Source organism: Anastrepha ludens, chromosome 2 (assembly GCF_028408465.1).
Source record: "Anastrepha ludens isolate Willacy chromosome 2, idAnaLude1.1, whole genome shotgun sequence".
Taxonomy (NCBI): Eukaryota; Metazoa; Arthropoda; class Insecta; order Diptera; family Tephritidae; genus Anastrepha; species Anastrepha ludens.
Window position 1 is genome coordinate 67,736,078 of NC_071498.1, and position 18,359 is coordinate 67,754,436.

At 33.5% G+C, this 18,359-nt stretch overlaps 1 protein-coding gene across 3 annotated transcripts in view; it reads right to left on the minus strand.

The window, feature by feature from the left end:
* LOC128871720 (ichor) overlaps positions 1-18,359 on the minus strand; it is a 51,150-nt gene that overhangs the window by 31,774 nt on the left and 1,017 nt on the right. The window contains exon 2 of one of the 3 annotated variants that reach the window (XM_054113705.1): positions 16,419-16,628. The exons of 1 other annotated variant lie outside the window; for it this stretch is intronic. The gene's annotated coding sequence lies outside the window, so the exon portion shown is untranslated. Of the gene's footprint in view, positions 1-7,909; positions 8,026-16,418; positions 16,629-18,359 lie in introns of those variants that run through there. One more of the 3 variants, XM_054113704.1, reaches the window with a different exon arrangement.

The following is an 18,359-nucleotide window of genomic DNA, read 5'->3' on the forward strand; positions in this document are numbered from 1 at the left end:
TTCTTTGGGAAGAATTCCATGCAAAAACAGTATTAAGGACAGCCATCAGCCAATAGCCGAATGGCTAAGTAGCCATGGATTGGCCCCAACACAGATGGCACTGCTTGTGGTGGTTGCTGAGCAAAATGCGAAAATAGTAAAACAACAATAGTAAAAGCAATTGGCTACAAGCGCACGTGAGAAGATGCAACGACTAATGCTGTTACTGCTGGTGCAAAAAAAAAACAAGCACAACAAAAGGAAAAATGCCAACAAAAGCAAAGTGTTTCAGAAGAAAACAAATGAATATACTCGTATGCAACCACATTGAGGTCGGTGTGGCGTGCGGCAGCAATAAAAATAAACGATAACAACAACAACTATAGTTTAAGCAAACTTGACAAGGTTGTGCAGCTGTTGCAAGTAGCCAGCCTAACAATTGAGGCTAAAGTTGTTTGTCTGCAGCCAACAGTAAATTGGCTAGTGGCGGCAGCGAATCTACTTGCCACATACCCAAAAGGCCCTGACACATGCGCGTGCGCACGCTCACCAGCTTGTCAATGACACACGTGCCACACCACGGCGAAAACTTGGTTTTTTTGATTTTACTGCTAACGGTGCCATAAAAAACCAGCGATATAAGCACACACATACACATGTAAACACATTTGTATGCTTTTGTGTCCAATGGGATTTTGGTGGCGCGTAGGCACTCGTATATGTGTGAATATGTGTGGCTGAGGGTTTTTCTCTCAGCGAATCTCTTTGCGGTTTCATGTGAAAACTCGGCCAAGTTAGTGGAAAACGAAAAGTAACTATTGGCGGCGCTTGCAGCAGCAACAACAGCAACGCACAAGGGTCATTAATAAGCTGATTTTTTGTTTGTTTCAGAAAAACTCGTAAAACTATGCATTCGCACACACAAACAAGCACGAGTTTACTCACACAATACACGCATGCAAATGTGTTTTCCTTAAGTGTTTTCAGTGCTATGGGCTCGCTTATCGCCTTGTGTTTGCTTGTGCATTTGCGCCACTGTTTTGTCGCGTGACATGCGCCTGCGCGCATTCCCTCATAACAATGTATGTGGCATTTACATATATATGTGTGTGTGCTTGTTTTTTTATGTTCATTGATAAGCCTCCGGCAGCGTCAGAAATGGGGGTAATGGGTGTGAAAGAATTAGACACACATTTTTAACTTTTCTACACTTTTTGCTTACACGCCATTAGTTTTATTAGCTGACGAGCTTCAGTCTTAATATCTTGCAGTACTATACGAATAGTCAGCTTGAAGCATTACCTTAGCAAACTAAAGACAGCTGCGCAGTTATGCATTCTTAGAAGAAGTTTACTTACATACTTACATGCATATGTATGAGAAATGAATATTAATTTAACCACATGGACATTCAAGATGCGAATTTATAGTTACTCTATAAAAGGATAAAAATCCGCACACCTCTCAACAAGCTCTCCGATTACTGCAGTACTTTCCAAACCGACCTCTACGCTGCAACTAAATGACTGAACTGGCCACTCTCAGCTCTAATGTGCATATATTCACTGGCAGCCAGGTAGTCATCAACACAGAATTCGCTTTGTGAGCGACAGTGCAGTAACGAGATGCTAGAAGAATGTTATGTAGTAGAAGAGACACCGTCTATTGGGTACCGGGATGCAAAGGAATAGAAGTAGATGAGCGGACCCAGAGGCTAATCCAAATTCGCGCAAGCCTGTCAACAGAGCTGCGCATGGCTATGATTGCGAAGACATTTTAAAGGGCTGCCAGAACCAAGTTTCCCCCAAGCAACGAAAGCCAACAACTGCATATCAGAAAACTGTATGTTAAATACAATGACGCATGTTCATACATTGAAGCCATGAACGCAGGAATTCCCCAAGGCAGTGTATTAGGACCCACTCTGTATGTCATCTCTACCGCTGATTTACCGGAACCATCTTCAGAAAACAGCATGATTGCAACGTTTGCAGATAACACTGTAATATATGATAGCGCAACAAAATTTCCAAAACGAGCTAAACAGAACACTGGATTGGTTCAAGAAATGGAATATAGAAATTAATGGCCACAAAAACCACTCCCATACCAGGTAAGGTAACCATAGACTCATTAAAGATTGGACGTGGATACTGATACAAAAGCTAACTACTTACACTTACAATTGACGCAAAACTCAAAACATATAAAAAACACGAAATGAAATTAAAAATCGCCTTCGGTAACTATACTGGCTGCTGGGGCTTCAGTCAAAGCTCTCATTGCAAAATAAAACCTTAATCTACGAAATGACAATTGCACCAATTTCTAAGTACGGTATAGAAGTTTGGGGCACAGCTTCTAAATCCAATTTGGTAATGCTGCAACGTGCCCAGTCGAAGCTACTTAGGACCATGGTGTATAGCAAATGCTGACATTCGCCGGGACTTAAATGTCGACTCAGTTGACGAAGAAATACAAGCAGCGAGCAGAAGGCACATAAGCAGACTTCTGACACACGCAAATCAGACGAAGAGGGAGCTTGCTGCTGAAGAAAAATTCAATAAGAAGAACCTTAAACAAAGAACATAAACAGATCTTTTGGAATGTAAAAATAAAAATTATATGTTTTACTTATCTAAATTAATACAGTAAATATTTTAAAAATGAATTACATATTCCTAAATGATTCTGAAGAGCAACGGTCTTAGCACTTAGGATTCTAAAGATCTGTAAAGCAATACAAAAAACATACGAGTATATCTTGGTGATTCTACGTGTGGTGACCAAAGTATTTTGGACATTGGCGTCAGTTCTTCTAAAAATGTGTTTATTTGTATTCTTGAGTATAAAATCTGTACAGCTAATTTATTTTAAATTTCAGATTTATTCAATGCCAAAAATTATAGTACCTATAAAATTCTTTAAGTAAAATACGTTTCATCCTTTGTATCATTTTTATAAATTTGTTTGTAAATTTTAGTTTTAGGATAAAATTTAATTAAAAACAAAATTATTTGGGCAAGAACGAATAGCAACTATACTTTGTAAGTGTGTTGAAGTGTTTTTAAAATGTTCGTAAATTGTTTTTGTTTTGTTTTCTAAATTTTGAAGATGATGTGTGAATAAACGCAAACATTATTTAAAAAAACATACACACACAGATTTCTTTTAAATTTAGATCAGATATCAACTCCCTTATTTTGTGGTGTACCAACAATGGATTATCGCCTAACTAAACTAAATGTACAATAACATCATAACATTTCCACGACCCATCTGCCCCAATATGTATAATTACACTTATGATGCCCATGTTGATTTAACCGCGCTACTACGGTTGCAGACTTTGGAATTTTCTTGCTACGAAGTTAAATTTCCATTGCCATAGGGAATATGTCATTTGCGCTGGCAATTTTAAGCTCGGATTTATCAAATAAAATTCCTAAGAATTTATTGGCCCGCTGACAGTAAAAAGTATCGTTTCGTTCCTAGTAATATCTATTCTCGAGTACGCAAGCTTTATTTAGGATTCTGAGTTCACCATACATTCTGATCGGTTGGGGGTATTAAACAAAATTGCTTCTCGCCAAATGTTTATGCATGATTCGATGCCAACATATGTATAATCTCCGCTGTCCAATTTAGAATTTACTAAGCTTTTCAAACAGAAGAAAAATGCATGGTGTTATTTTCGTAAAGGACATTATGAATAATAGAAAGGCTTCACCCGAATTACTATCTCTTTTGTGTTTTAACAAACCTCTAAGACATAAGTCCACACTTACATAAAATATCAAACAGCAAATAGATGTTGAACCAACCAGAGAATATTTCAAAGAATTACTTTGTGAATATTTCAAGAAATAAACTCCAATATATGTACTGCTAACATTAAGTACATATGCAGTTTTTATATTATCTTTATCAGTTTTTATTTGAATCGTGGGGGTCGAGCCCGATAAATTAATATAAGTGAGCAAATAAAAAAATAAATTGATTTATTGGTTTAAAATCGTCGATGGTTGTTAATTTTAAAATACAATAATTATTTTCGTCGGCCAAATTAGTTCGCGACATCGACGATTTGAGCCCTGTAGCGGAAGAGTCACACTGTGTCTAAATTATTGTGCTTATTTTAATATTTAACCCTTTGCCTTATGAGTCGAACGATGATTGTACCTATGTCCCACTTTCGGCGAAAGCTTATTTCGCGCGTAAAATCACTCTCGTATTTGATACGAGGTTCTCACTTTTGGCAAGAACAAGACATCACGTGACTCATAATGTGTGTATACTATAAAGTATACGAGGTGTGAGAACCACAAAGGTTAAGTTTGTTTTGATGTGATCGGTGATTTTCTGTTATGGAAAAAAATGTATCACAAAATCTGAATATTTTGCCCAGAAGTAGCACTGAAATCTGCTCTCAATTACCATACTCAGCGGACTTGGTTCCTTTGCAATTTTTTCTTGTTAACAAACTAGAAAATACCTAGGAGAAGACGGAGATTTGCCACAATCGGAATCGCCATATGGAAACACCTTCCAGTGAAAATAAGTTGACGCGAACGATTATATTTGAATGACGTACTAATGTGTCATCCTCCTTTCTATAGATGGAATATATTCTAGTTTTGAAAATAAACGACAATGACCATAGCAACAGCGATTCCAAAGAGTATAATGTTGAAAATTAAAGAAAAAAAAATACACTCTATTAAACAATTCAACAAATTGCTAAATCATTCAACAACTCATTTCCGATTTTTTGCGGAAGCGTGCGATTCCTATTAGCATTTGCAACTGACATAAAAAAAGGCTGGCAACAATAATAAAAACACAGCCATGCAGTGGTTCAATAAACTCACAAAGTGTGGATAGTATTCTAAGTAGTAACCGCAAAGTAATTTGAATAGAGCGACACAGATTTTATGCATGAAGCGATGGCGTATGCGCACGCCTCCAGGAGCACAACCATACCCACAAACATCATTCACTGCTCGGAAAGTCTATAAATGTATGTAATTCATGTGAGTGCTTTTGCTCAATATGCAAATTGCGATTGTATGAAATGACTTTTTTAAGCTTAAGTATATGCATGTACAGTAGTGTGCAAAATAAAATTCAATATTTTTGCTTTAACGGCTAAAAGGTGCAATTAATCGAAAAAAAATCTGCTAAACGTGAGCAACTTTCGTGTAATAGTTCCTAAGCATTAATAGTATTTACTCTCGATTGGAGGGGTACTAACGAAGTCGGAGTAACAAAGCAAAATTGTATCTTTATATTGCATAACACAACAGCAGCGACTAAGAAACGAAGTTAATCATACAAAAAAAAAACCCGAACCAAACAATGTTTTGGTTTTGGTCATCAATTTAGAAGATTTACTAAGTCCACCAATTTTGATACGTGGCAATTGTGGATGTGATTCAAGTAGTTTTAGATGGCTGAAAAACATTCAAAAATTGTATGGGAAATGCTACTAAAGAGGCATCATTTAGCCGGATATAAATTCGAGTCGTTTCGGTAACGTAGAACGTATTGCCATGGGAACGGCACTCTTTAAAATCGCTGCTCCAGACAACAACAAAGTAAAATGTAAACAAAGGGGGTCAATTAAATTAGAGAACAATCATTGTAGAGAGCAAGAAATTATAAAATGTCGAATCTGCTGCTCTACTACTACCGCATTGCTGATGTGCGGTGGATATGACCATATTACGGCCTATAAAGCTGAGTTTCCCAGTATTTGAGGCAGACCACGCTTGCCAGTTAGCAGTAACTGCTAAGAAATCGTTTACCATACATGCGCCTACCCAGCTGAGTGGAAAATATTGAATTCGATCTCGTCCGAGAACAAACCATGTTTCAAGTAGTTGATATTTTTATTTCCAAAACTCTTTCCGAAGTTTTTCTTAATTTTTGATTTTGTTTTGATGTATCGGAAAGTTTTTTGCTGTTAAATATAACGATGATATATCTTTAGTTCTTTATTTAGTAGATGAATTGTTTGATATCGACGCTTGAGAAATTCCTGCCTTTCTTGGGTAGACGGAAAAACCAAAACTTATATACACCAACATATGCATATGATTGGCTCACACATACTTTCTTAGCTGACGTTTATTTGTTTATTTACTTCTTTTAAAAGCGGTTATGCTTAAAATAGGAACAAAATAAACATTAACGCCACTTCTTTGAGATTTTTTTCTGCACAATCGATGCTCGTCAATTTATTTATTTCTATATTTTTTGTCATTCTTCTCATTTTTATTCACTTTAAATTTTAAAGAAGATATGAATTTTTAAAATTATATTTTAATTACATTACAAAGGTGACGTTAAAATACCGTGAAAATCGAATATTTCGAAATCATGAATTTTTATATGAAATCCCAATAGATTTCGAAATATTTTGTTAAATGTCATATTTCATTACGGTGGAAACGCACTATTAGGAATAAATTTACTTCTATCATATGTTGATTTATGCCCATAATAGGCACCAAGTTCAGAATCAACCGAATGAAAATCACGTACAAATCCACTCGTTTATCTCTACCTGTAGCAAATTTAATTAGATTTTGCTCAATACTGTACATACCATATGTACATATAAACTTACATACAAACGCTTTCGGCTACTTCAGCCATCCAGCAAGAAAAAAGCTATCAAAACGTCACAACCACAATTATTTTTCTGGCTGTACTGTTTTGTTGTTCTTTTTGGCAAATATTACGCGATGTGTTATAATTGTTTTCTGCTCTTTTTTTACTCATTCATGTCGTCACTCCAACAAAAGTAAGCAAATTTTGATCAGTGAACTTGTCTATGCCTCCCAAGCGCACATACTTATTCGGTCCGACAGCGTTAAGTTCTCTAAAGTAATTGCTTTATGTGTTTTTGCGATTGTCTTGGATTGCTTTAGGAATTTTCATTTTTTCATTATTTGTGCTAACGAACTCTTTCGTTATTTTTTCTGCTCTCTTTGCATGCCTATGCTTTGTTATATTTAAATAAAAATTCATCAGCATTTAATTTTTCTGATGCAGAAAATGTAAGGAAATACATACAATTTATTTTGGTCAACTTGTGGCGGCACAACTCAACTCAAACGCCTTCGCATGCGCACAGCTGCACAAGGCAAGCGGTCATCAGCCGCTACTATGACTTTTTTAATACAATAGTATTACTGTTGTTGTACATACATATATACACACGCCTATACTTTTTGTGTTGGTCACTATGCGAATTTAGTCATATTTCAAGCTTTTAATACCTTTGTTTCACTATTTGTATTTTTAATAAGTTTTTGGTCACTCCATTCCTCGGTACAACGAAAAACCTAATAGCAAAAATTCGTTAGACAACAAAATAAACGCCGACAGCCAGCAGGTCAGCGAACTCCAACGTTCGACTGGACTTCGTGAATTTATAATGCATGATTTTTTGGTGCTCTGTTTGTTTGTTTTTGTTTTGGTACATTTTCTTCCCAACACAGCTGCTCGTCAGGCGAACATTTAGTGTTTTTGTTTTAAGCAACGTAGGGTAAAATATGTATTTTATTGTGTCTAACCGCTGCTGCTGCTTAAATTTCGTACTCTTGACTGATTTTGCGCGCCTCTTTACTACACCTCATCGCCTCACTCTTCACCGGCCACTCGCACAATTTCAACAGGCAACTTTTTCGCTGGAGTAAAGCTTACTAGCTAATTTAGGTACTGTTACTTTTAGTTGCTGTTTTGTATTGTTTCGTTTTAGTTAGTCTGCAGCTACTTGAATTTCGTGTGAGCTTATGAATAAAGCAGCAGCAGTACTCGTAGCAGTGGCAGCTCTAACATACAACAACAACTATTACATACAATATGAACGTCAAATTAACTAATGAAAGAAATAATATTTTTCGCCATTTCTTTCACTTACTTTATGTAGGTGTGGATGTGTTTTCCTTCGTTTTATTTAATTTAATTATTTCTGCTTTTATTTCAGTGTCTGCCTGCCTATCGCTTTGGATTCACCCATTTTGGAGTAACTAACGCTTTTTTACTGCTCACTCGTTGCTTTAGTTTGCGGTACTGATATTGTTGTTGTTTTTATTTCTATTTATGTTTTTTGAGTTATTAGACCTGCATTCACAATCGCATGATGAAGCATATTTCTGCGCCAGTTAACGGTTTCTGAACTTTTTTTTGGATTTCTTTTATATTTTTCTTATTGTTATTGTAGAATTTTCGTAAAATCTTTTTATTTATTAGAAAACAAGTGATCTTTAAAAGAATTTATTGAATGAAAAATGGACAAGTTACTTTAACTCTTCAACGTCTTTAACGGTGCAATCGTTTTGAGCTCGTAATGCATTTTCGTGCAGCATTTTGTGGGATTCTGAATTATTTGTTACTGAGCATTGAAGCTAAACTGTGAAGTCTTGTTATGAGAATCTGATAGTAAATATACGTACATATGTATGTGGGTAACAAGTTTATACTTTCAAAGCAATTAAATACTTAATTTTTAGAAATACACTTTATGAAAAATTCAAAAGCTATTGTGTTAACTGATAGCTACTTTTTATTACTAATCTTTTAATTTCATTTAATTCCCTAACCTTATTTACACAAAAGGAGCAAAATCAGGTCGGATTAGTGTAAAAGTATTTAATTAATTCTATGCCTTACGTAAATTTACCGAAGTTTTTTCACATTTAGTCCCGAAAAATATAGTCCCGTAATCTCGGGATACCAAATTATTTGTTATTCAAAATATATAAAAATATGTTTAAATTCAACTTAATTCCTTCTAATATCTGGTAATAATTTCAGTTCAGTTTTCAACGACTTAATATAAATAATTGGCTCGTACACTTCTGTTAGGTGTTTGGCCGAGCTCCTCCTCCTATTTGTGGTGTGCGTCTTGATGTTGTTCCACAAATGGAGGGACCTACAGTTTCAAGCCGACTCCGAACGGCAGATATTTTTATGAGGAGCTTTTTCATGGCAGAAATACACTCGGAGGTTTGCTATTGCCTGCCGAGGGGCGACCGCTATTAGAAAAATATTTTTATTAATTTTGCTTTCACCGAGATTCGAACCAACGATCTCTCTGTAAATTCCGAATGGTAATCACGCACCAACCCATTCGGCTACGGCGGCCGCTTTACTTAAATTGCCATAGTATATGGAAAGGCCCTTACATGCCTTTCATCTATGATCTGCGTGACCTAAGGTTGTCTCACAACTGGAGGTATATATAATTTTATGTCACCTTCCAATGATAGACAGTTTTCATTTGTAACTTTTTCAAGTCGCAAATGCACATGGGCGCCCGTATTTAGAAAGCTGTTTCCTATCATTTGATGTTTCTTGTCACAATGTGCGATATTTGTCAAAAATCAAAGAATTACGGCAGCGCCACATACCATGAATAACTGAGGTATTTCGATAAAGTATATAATCACTTTAAAAAGTGGTTGTAGATTGAGTCTTATTTTTAAGACCTTAAATATGAAATATTCCACCTTTGATGTTCAAGTCAAAAGAAACCTAGTAGAAATAAGTTGGCGAGATCAAGGAATGCGGTTAGCCCAACAGAAACTCTATGGGTTTAAACCAAATAAAATTTATATTTCTTGTTCCGATCTGAATGAAATTTCCCGTGTGACGCTTGATCTTAATGCAAATAAAATTTATTGGCTTATGTCCGACCATAACAAACTTTTCACAATCGACTGCAATGATCGCAGTGTAAGGGGAGAGAATATTTATTTGACTTACAATAACATTTCAAATATTTCACTTATGGAACGCCGGAAAATACGAAATAGAAATTAAAAACCTCATTATACAGCCTCCCGATATTTTAGGAGATAGTTTATAACAGAGAGGTAAGCGCAGCATTCTACGCTGTTCAGAGTAGCTAATTTATGTCCAAAATTGCTGTCTATCAGTAGTAAAATTGCATTTTTATTTTTTATACTCTAAAGCAGATTCTGATCTTATTGTCTAAAGTCGAGCACCGAAATGTTACTGCTATCAATGTGAATTGAAAAAATTGGTAGCCGAAGCCGCTGCCACTTGAAACAAATAAGATTCGGTCAGCGGTGATGAATCACAAAATAGCATAGTTATAATTTAATCAGAGTATCATATTACCAATATATTTCAATAAGTAAATCGAAACAATAACTGAAATAAATTAAATTTAATCTCAAAATGTATAAGTACTTAAAACATACATATTTTCGCATATGCATAAACTTATCTTTTTATCAAACGAGTTGAGTTGTAAAAATTATGAAATAAATAAGAGTAAACAATCAAATACTTGATAATTAATGCGGAATAATAAAATAATATTTATCTATGCATTAGTATAAGTGCGAACTCTAGTAAAGTCTGACTAGTTGTATATTTAGTAAAAGAATTAGTGGAGCTTGACTACCTAATTTAGAAAAGCCATTACTGGACGAGTCATTAGTGCAGATAAGTATTTCGCAATTTTTGGCAAAAGCAAAATATCAAATTCTTAGCAGTGACGTAATCCTGGTTTAGCGTAAAAAACAGTTAGGCGAGAATTAGCGGTGATGCGATGACGCAGCGCTTCATTAAATCTCAAGTCAGTTACGGAGTGCATTGACCCATGGCTTATTCTGTCTACTCACATTTGCATATTAAGGAGGCGTTGGCAACTACTATTCCGTTAGAAATTCACTAACAATGTGAGATGAACTAAAATAACTAATATATTAGGGAATTACTAAAGCTAAAACAATGAATAAATATAGGAAGGAATGAATTTGTGCATTACGTGCAGCTGAAGAATGTTCAGTTTGGAAGTGAGTGTAGATCATTCACCAAATATAAGCAAGCTGACTAAAATTTATAAAATAAGCTCTCCTTGACGTATGTATATAGATTTTTAACCCGGTCGAGGTTAATCAGAAAATATTTGGTTATGAGTTTATCAGAGATATAGAAATACAAGTGTTGTCCGCCATAACTAAATGGCACAGACTACCATTCGGTAGGGTCTGGGTTCGTAACCTATTGTGGACATGAAACTCCAAATGATAGAAAATACTTTTTTGAAAGCGAGAAATTGATGTGAAATGTATCATGCCTCATAAAAAACCATCTACCATGAGGGGGTGACATAAAACTGTAGGTCCACCCATTTGAGGAACAAAATCAAAAATCAGGGCACACTGCAAACTATATGAAAAGCTCAGCCAAATGACCATCGAAAGATGCACGTTCAAATTATATATATACAGCGTTATCCATGTAGTGGTTTCTTTTTAAACATTCAAGTACATGAATAAAATTAGTACATTATTGGTTTATTCAGGAGCAAACATTTACATTATTTATCGAAAACCATTTCATTCACTCCTTGGTGAGGGTTTCGGCCTGATTCGTTAATTGGTTGTTCGCATATCATCGGTCCTTCACGATACCCCACACAAAATTTCTAACGGTGTCAAATCGAACTTACGAGGTGACTAACTGACATCGCCGAGGCGATTGGCAACTCGATTACCGAACTTGGCGCGCAAACTGATGATAGTGACTACGGGTGCCATTTAAAGATCGCTCAATTATATGCCTTTAATTTTCAGCCATTAAAGATCATTTATCGTGCCTTTGTAGCGCTCACCGGGTCCGGGCTACAAAATCCACACCAAGCTGTCACTCTCTGAGGATGTATTGGCTACTCGACGATAAGGTGCTTTTTAGTAAAACCACCCAGATGAAAATGCGCTTCATTAGTTAATCTAATTTCGACTTATTTTCAATAGACGCACTGTTTGGGATACGCAATATTGGCTTTGGAAATTAATTTGAAATATTTCGCCAACGTGGTCCAATCGTTAGGCGATTTATTTCGTTGAGGGAAGATATGATTCCTTCTGGCAAGATTTCCAGTTCGTAGGAGGGGTCGCTGTCAAAATAACAAATAAAAAAATTCTACCTGGATACCCTAGTATGTATATATATACGAGTGTATATATATTAAATATCTTCGCAAGTAGACTTAAAACTAGTTTCAAGTCCTTTGCTCATTTAACATAGGACAAAACCTGCATGACATCTTTCTCTCTAATCCTTGTTGCTACAAAACAGTCCTGTAAGGGATGGAAACGCGGATAATGAAAATGAACAATGACAACCGGTGCAATATGTCATACATATGAGGATTTATTACGTACGTAATAATGCAAGCATTTTGGTTATTTTAAGGAGAAAATAGCTATGTTTTTGTTTCATGTGAAAACATTATTTGTCTTTAATTTTATTTCAAGTATTTTTCACCTTCACACTTTGATTTTTATAAGATATTGAGTTTTTAGTTTGCTATAAATAAGGAGGCATTCAATTATAGTACACTCAATTTATCAGTAAAAAATTTTTGAACAAAATGTATAAATTTTTACAGGAATATTGCACAAAAATAAGAAAATGGGTACTAAAATCTCTACCAGAATTATAAACAATTCAAAGATCTTTCTTTATTGGTCTTCTACGTATTATTCAGCAAAACTACTAAACCTTCTGTGCCTACATAAATATATATTTTCAAAAATATTATTTCTTTAACTGCACCTTAGTCGGAGCCAATCCTCTTTTCCGACATTAGATTCCGTAGTCCTCAGACTTAATCATCGATCTTAATCACAGTTTCTAGCAATATCACGACCCAAGAAAGGAATTTACGAATGCTGATATGAAATTTTTTGGCAACTCAAGCATGTCCCCCTAATAAGTTTGATGTGTAGTGCATGCAATATCGCTCAATGCAGGTACTCTTACTTTAATTTAGGTAGAAAAACCTTAAATTTATCTGAAGAATTATTCCAAGCAAAGCACATATTTTTGGAAGATTATTCAATTTATTTATCTAAAAACAATATATTTATTAAATTATTATATATTTCGGGTTTTCTTTTCAAAGGGAATTTGGAGAAAATTATGATTGTAACTTAAGTTTGTGTTTCGCTTCGCTTTATGAGCCAAATGGGTTGGTACCATTTGGAATTCAGGGAGAATGTTGGTTCGAATCTCCGTGAAAGATCAAAAAGAAGAAAAACATTTTTCTAATAGCGGTCGCCCTTCGGCAGGCAATGGCAAACCTCCGAGTGTATTTCTGCCATGAAAAAGCTCCTCGTAACAAATATCTGTCATTCGGAGTAGGCACCCAAAAAGGGTGTACTCGCCAATTATATATATATATATATATATATGTATCATGCGGAATTATTTTTTTAATAGAGAAGCCGCCCTCTTAATGTTGCTCATAAAATGAAATTTATAACAGAAACATAGCATAAGTCAGGAATTAAAGAATTGTGTACACCTTAACTTGGAACACCAATACATGCATCTCAAGAAAATGTAAAGCCTATTTTAATTAATATATAATACTTTCGGCATAAACCCTAGATTATAGTCTGGAGTTAGCTTTGGAGCTGCCAGTAAAAATTTTAGTCTTATATTCGCATTAAGCCAACAACGGGCCTCAGGAAATTTAGATTTGTAGTTTTCCTGCAGAAAAGATTCAAGTGCTATACTGGAGAAATTCAAGTATCTACACTATATCAACGAGCTTTTGGCCCCACCTCACTCCGTGTCATCTCAATACCGTTTTCGTTTTGAGTCTGCAAGTGTTCTTCAAGAATCTTCCACGTATAGTGTACATAAAAAGTCCAGAAGCCCTCAAGTCTGGCGACGACGGTGGCCAATCTTGAATGCTTAAGAAATTTGATACGCAACTGCTGAATACTGTTGAAATGTCTATGACTCAAACCCAAACTGATTTGTACCCTGTTTGATTAATTTCATATTTGGAAGCACCCGAAGTATATCAATATTTTTAGTATCTTCCAAATGAGTGATATTTTAAGCTCTGCATCATTTACATATAACTTCATATTTAGTCCTACAAAGGCAACTTTGTGTTATCATTAAAAACTAAAAAAAAATTACCCAAAATTTATTTATATTCGAAGTGATGGTGTGGTCATATCCTGTGTGTAGAAAATAGGTTATCACTTCGATTAGCGCACCAAGTGGCACTCAGGATGGGTTAAGTTACGGTGGTTGTCACTTTCCATGAGCGCGTAATGGCGCACACTTAGGCTTGGAGCCTCATTGTGATACCTTTAGTTGGACTGAAGTGGTGGCACCAAGGTTGGTATAATATAATAATTTGCGTAATCGATTTTCAACAATATCTACAAATGAGTACTAGGTATTTCTTCCCTTAATAATATTTTTAAACCAAAGTTCAAATATAGTTTTCAAGTAAATTACAAATTTTTTTTTATAATGAATTTGTCAGCAATGGCCAATTTAATCGCTTAAATTAGTTTCATACAACGTAAAACCAAAACATTATGTATAAATTGCAATAACTACATACATAGATATGTACATACATATGTATGTAGGTCATCCCTGCATCTGCAGTCACTTCCCGATGGTTTCGAATTTTTGATTGTTGTAGGTCGCACTACGATTGTTTTTGTAAATAAATGACTCATTTTTGTTTACATCGAAATTTCGCTGCTTACACTTTAGCCTGTATAAAAGCGAATTAGCGAAAGAAAGTGAAAACCAAACCAAAATATAAAATAACAACAAAATGCTTAAAATTTCACTGCTACGAATTTCGCAGAAATCACTGCTTCATCTTGGCATATTAAAAATTACTGAAAGTACCGCAATCGAGCATGCTCAGGCGTGGGATATTGGAGCTCAAACTGAGTAATACATAAAGGTTATTTTCCGTTGGTGAGTAAAAATTTCGAAAAGGATTTCTTAGAGCTCAGCTGTCCGAGTAAACGCTTAATTTGGTCATTTTTGTTTAGTCTACTTTAGCACATTACCGTGCAATGATTTACTTCCATTCGGATAATATTTACAAATCATAACAGTTTATTTCCAAAATCAATTTTTTTCGACTAAATATAAGAATAACATTGTTAATACATATAATACCCGTGAGACCTTCGTTATGCCAAAAGCAAAGAGTTCACTGCTTTGACCAACACGCCACATAGGAACATAATAGGTCCATACTTTTTTCAAAGTGAAGAATGAGAAAGCGCTACTTTTAATGTGGACGTTACAAGCGACTGATTAACGATTTTGCGGTTGCAAAGACCAGCCGACTGAGTTCTAAATTATATTTGCAAGATAGTGTAAAATATCATACACGCCTTCACACCAAATCACCTGAAAAAATGCCACGAAATGAAATGGAAGTGTTTTGACTACCAAAGTCCACTTTCTCATTGGCTAGCCAAGTTACTGATCTGAGCAGATTAATGAATTAAAAACTAATACGATTTATTAATGAAAAAAATTTTGAACAGAACGGATGGTATCCACAAGACGTGGTCGAGATGACCATACACAGGAAATTATTATTAATTATTTTTTAAACATCCGAAGAGCCTTTCAGTAGAAATTTGAACTCAGAGTTGGCATTTGTCCATTTATGTATGTATTTTATTCTTTGGTTTACCCGTGTCCAGTCAATCTTCCTGTAATATTTTATATATTTCTCGGGAATTCTGATTTTGATTTTGTTTTTGTTTTAAATTGGCTTTTGTGACGAAGTTTTTATTCACAAAACATCTCGTTTCATTTCCCAGTTGTTTACACCTTTTCTAATAAAGTCATGGTTATTGTAAAATATACTTCAGTATTACATATTCTTTGGTACAGTCAATTGATTTTCGGAACGCATCAAATGTACAATAATTCAAATGAGCTGCGTGAAGTATGTATATCTCAGAAAGCATTTAATTTACTGGAGGATAAGTAGAGAATATTCTACATAGTGCCAAAAATTGTACAATATGAATGCAGGTACTATAAAGAATTAAAATAAATTGAAAAATATCCTGAAATACAGCTGACTATTCTGAAGTATATTTCAGAATCTCGGAAGTGTCCCTTTTTTTTTTTGTTTTTGAGGTAAAAAAAATTTAGGAAAACTTTGCGCAAACTAATAAGTAATGATATTTAACTAAAATGGCCTTTTAAAAATAAATAATATTTTAAACTTAACAATTCCATACATTTGTTGAATGCATTCTTCAGTTAAAACGGATCAAAGCACATAGAAAAAGAGGCAGTTTGGGCACGTTTCTTTTAATTCGAATTAATAAAAACATAAAAATTTAAATAAACTAATTCATCATAAATAGATAATCGTTTGTAAATTTTATCGGCTCTAAAGCTTTTTTTAATGAGTACCATTTTCGAGCTGTTTCTATTGCATATAAAATTAAATAAATTACGAAATATATTAATAATTAAAAACTGATTAATAGAAATTCTAAATAGAAATTCTTAATACTAACTTGACTTAATAATTTTATTTATATTTATTAATTTAACGTAATATTTTCTTAAATTGAAATTCTTACACTTGTTGAAATGAGTGAATCACAAAATTTGCATAGCCTTTTAATCTGTACTTGTAGTGGTAGATGGACGGTATTTCACCGGCAATAAGCGTGGCTGCTATTGTTGTTGTTGATTAATTTGTATGTCCTTGGCAATCAGTTACATGCAGGAAACACTTTAAAAATTGATTTAATTTTTTCGATTTATTACAGATTTTTGGGATTTTCCAACTTTTCGCCGATTAATTTTCAGATATGTTTTTTACGCGAAGAAAAGGAAGAGAAACACAAAAAGTAAGTGTAGTAGAGGAGATGAATGTGAGAAGGTATTAAGGAATACAAATAATAAAAAAACCAATAAACCAAGTATCAGTGTGAGAAAATTTAAAGGCAAGATGAGTTAAAGGAAAGAAAATTTTATGAGAGATATAATACATGGACAATAAAGATAAAGTGCTGCGAGCGTGAGTAAGGTAAAGTAAGGTAGATAAAAAAATTAAAATATTTCACTTAATTTCACGAATTTCGCAAGTTTTAAAATCCATCAATTGCAATTTAAAAATAGCGGTGAAATATTTTGTTCGCCATACTGTTTTACGTAGGAATTAAATTTCAGGTAGTTCAAAACGAGTAGGTATAATGCAGGAATGCTTTAACACTTGCTTTCTTAAGTTTCTCGTAAACTTGCTTCAATAAAAAGTGATGTACTTATAAATAGTGCCAACAAAAAAAAACAACGCAGTTGAATGTAACTTCAAAAAATAAACAAATATATTTAAATTAAACAAAATAAGCTATTAGTTTCTGGCCTCCGTTGCTAGCGCTGCAATTTTAAAAATAAAGTTAAGTAAAAAAAATAAGTAGTTTATAAAAAAATACTAAAAACAAATTTTTATTATTATTATATTACATTTATTTTGTTTTTCACTTATAAAATTATAAATTATATAATAATAAAATTAGCCAAAGAAATTTTAATTTTGAGAAATACAAAAAGTTAATAATCTGGTAAATAACACTAAGTTAAGTGATTTAAGAAACACGAATTAATTATTTTAAAAAATTGTTGATATTATAAAAAAAATTTTATCTTGGCCTAAAATGCTATGGGTTGGTATGGTAAAAATAAATATTTAATAGCAATATTTGAAATAGAAAATGAAACAAAACCCCAAAATAAAGGCCACACATTTAAATACTTCTTTTGGGAAAGTTTATCATTTCCCTTTCAAAGTAAAAATTAAAAACCAAATGATTAAAAATTAGAAAAACAACACAAGAGTTCAAATTTAACACTAAAACTAAGAACTAAAAAATAGAATATTTATTGCAAAACTAATTAATTCTAAAAATTATGAAGCAGTAATTTGAAAATAAAAAAGCAACTGAGAGTTTGACGGTAGAAATTAATTAAAAATGGCTAGGAAAACTACCACAAATTTTCGAAAAACAAAAACACAACAAAAAATATATAAAGTATATAAAACAAAGAAATTAAAAAAAAAAATTTTTTAACTTACAAAAAATTAAAAAAATACAATATGGCAAGGAAAGTCCACTCGTTATTTCAATATAAAAAGTTGAAAGCCAAAAATTTAAAAGTATGTTAATAAATAAATATTAATAAATAAATAATAATAAATAAACAAATACATTTTTACTCAAAAACTACTTCATGCAATATAAAACGCGAAAGTTTAAATAAATGAAAAAATATGAAAAAACTCTAACTGAAATAAAAGGTAAGCCTAAATTTGAAGCAAAATTAAGAACAACATATAAAAAAATTGTAAAATGTCTAAACTTGTTAAGGAAATAAAATAATAAGAACGAAAAAACGCAACACAATACTAACAAAAAAAACTTTATTTTATTAAGGAACATCTTATTTTTTCGGACTAAAACCACAGGTTGTTATTGCATAAACCAAAACTGCATTGGCTAAAATAAAAATACATTTTT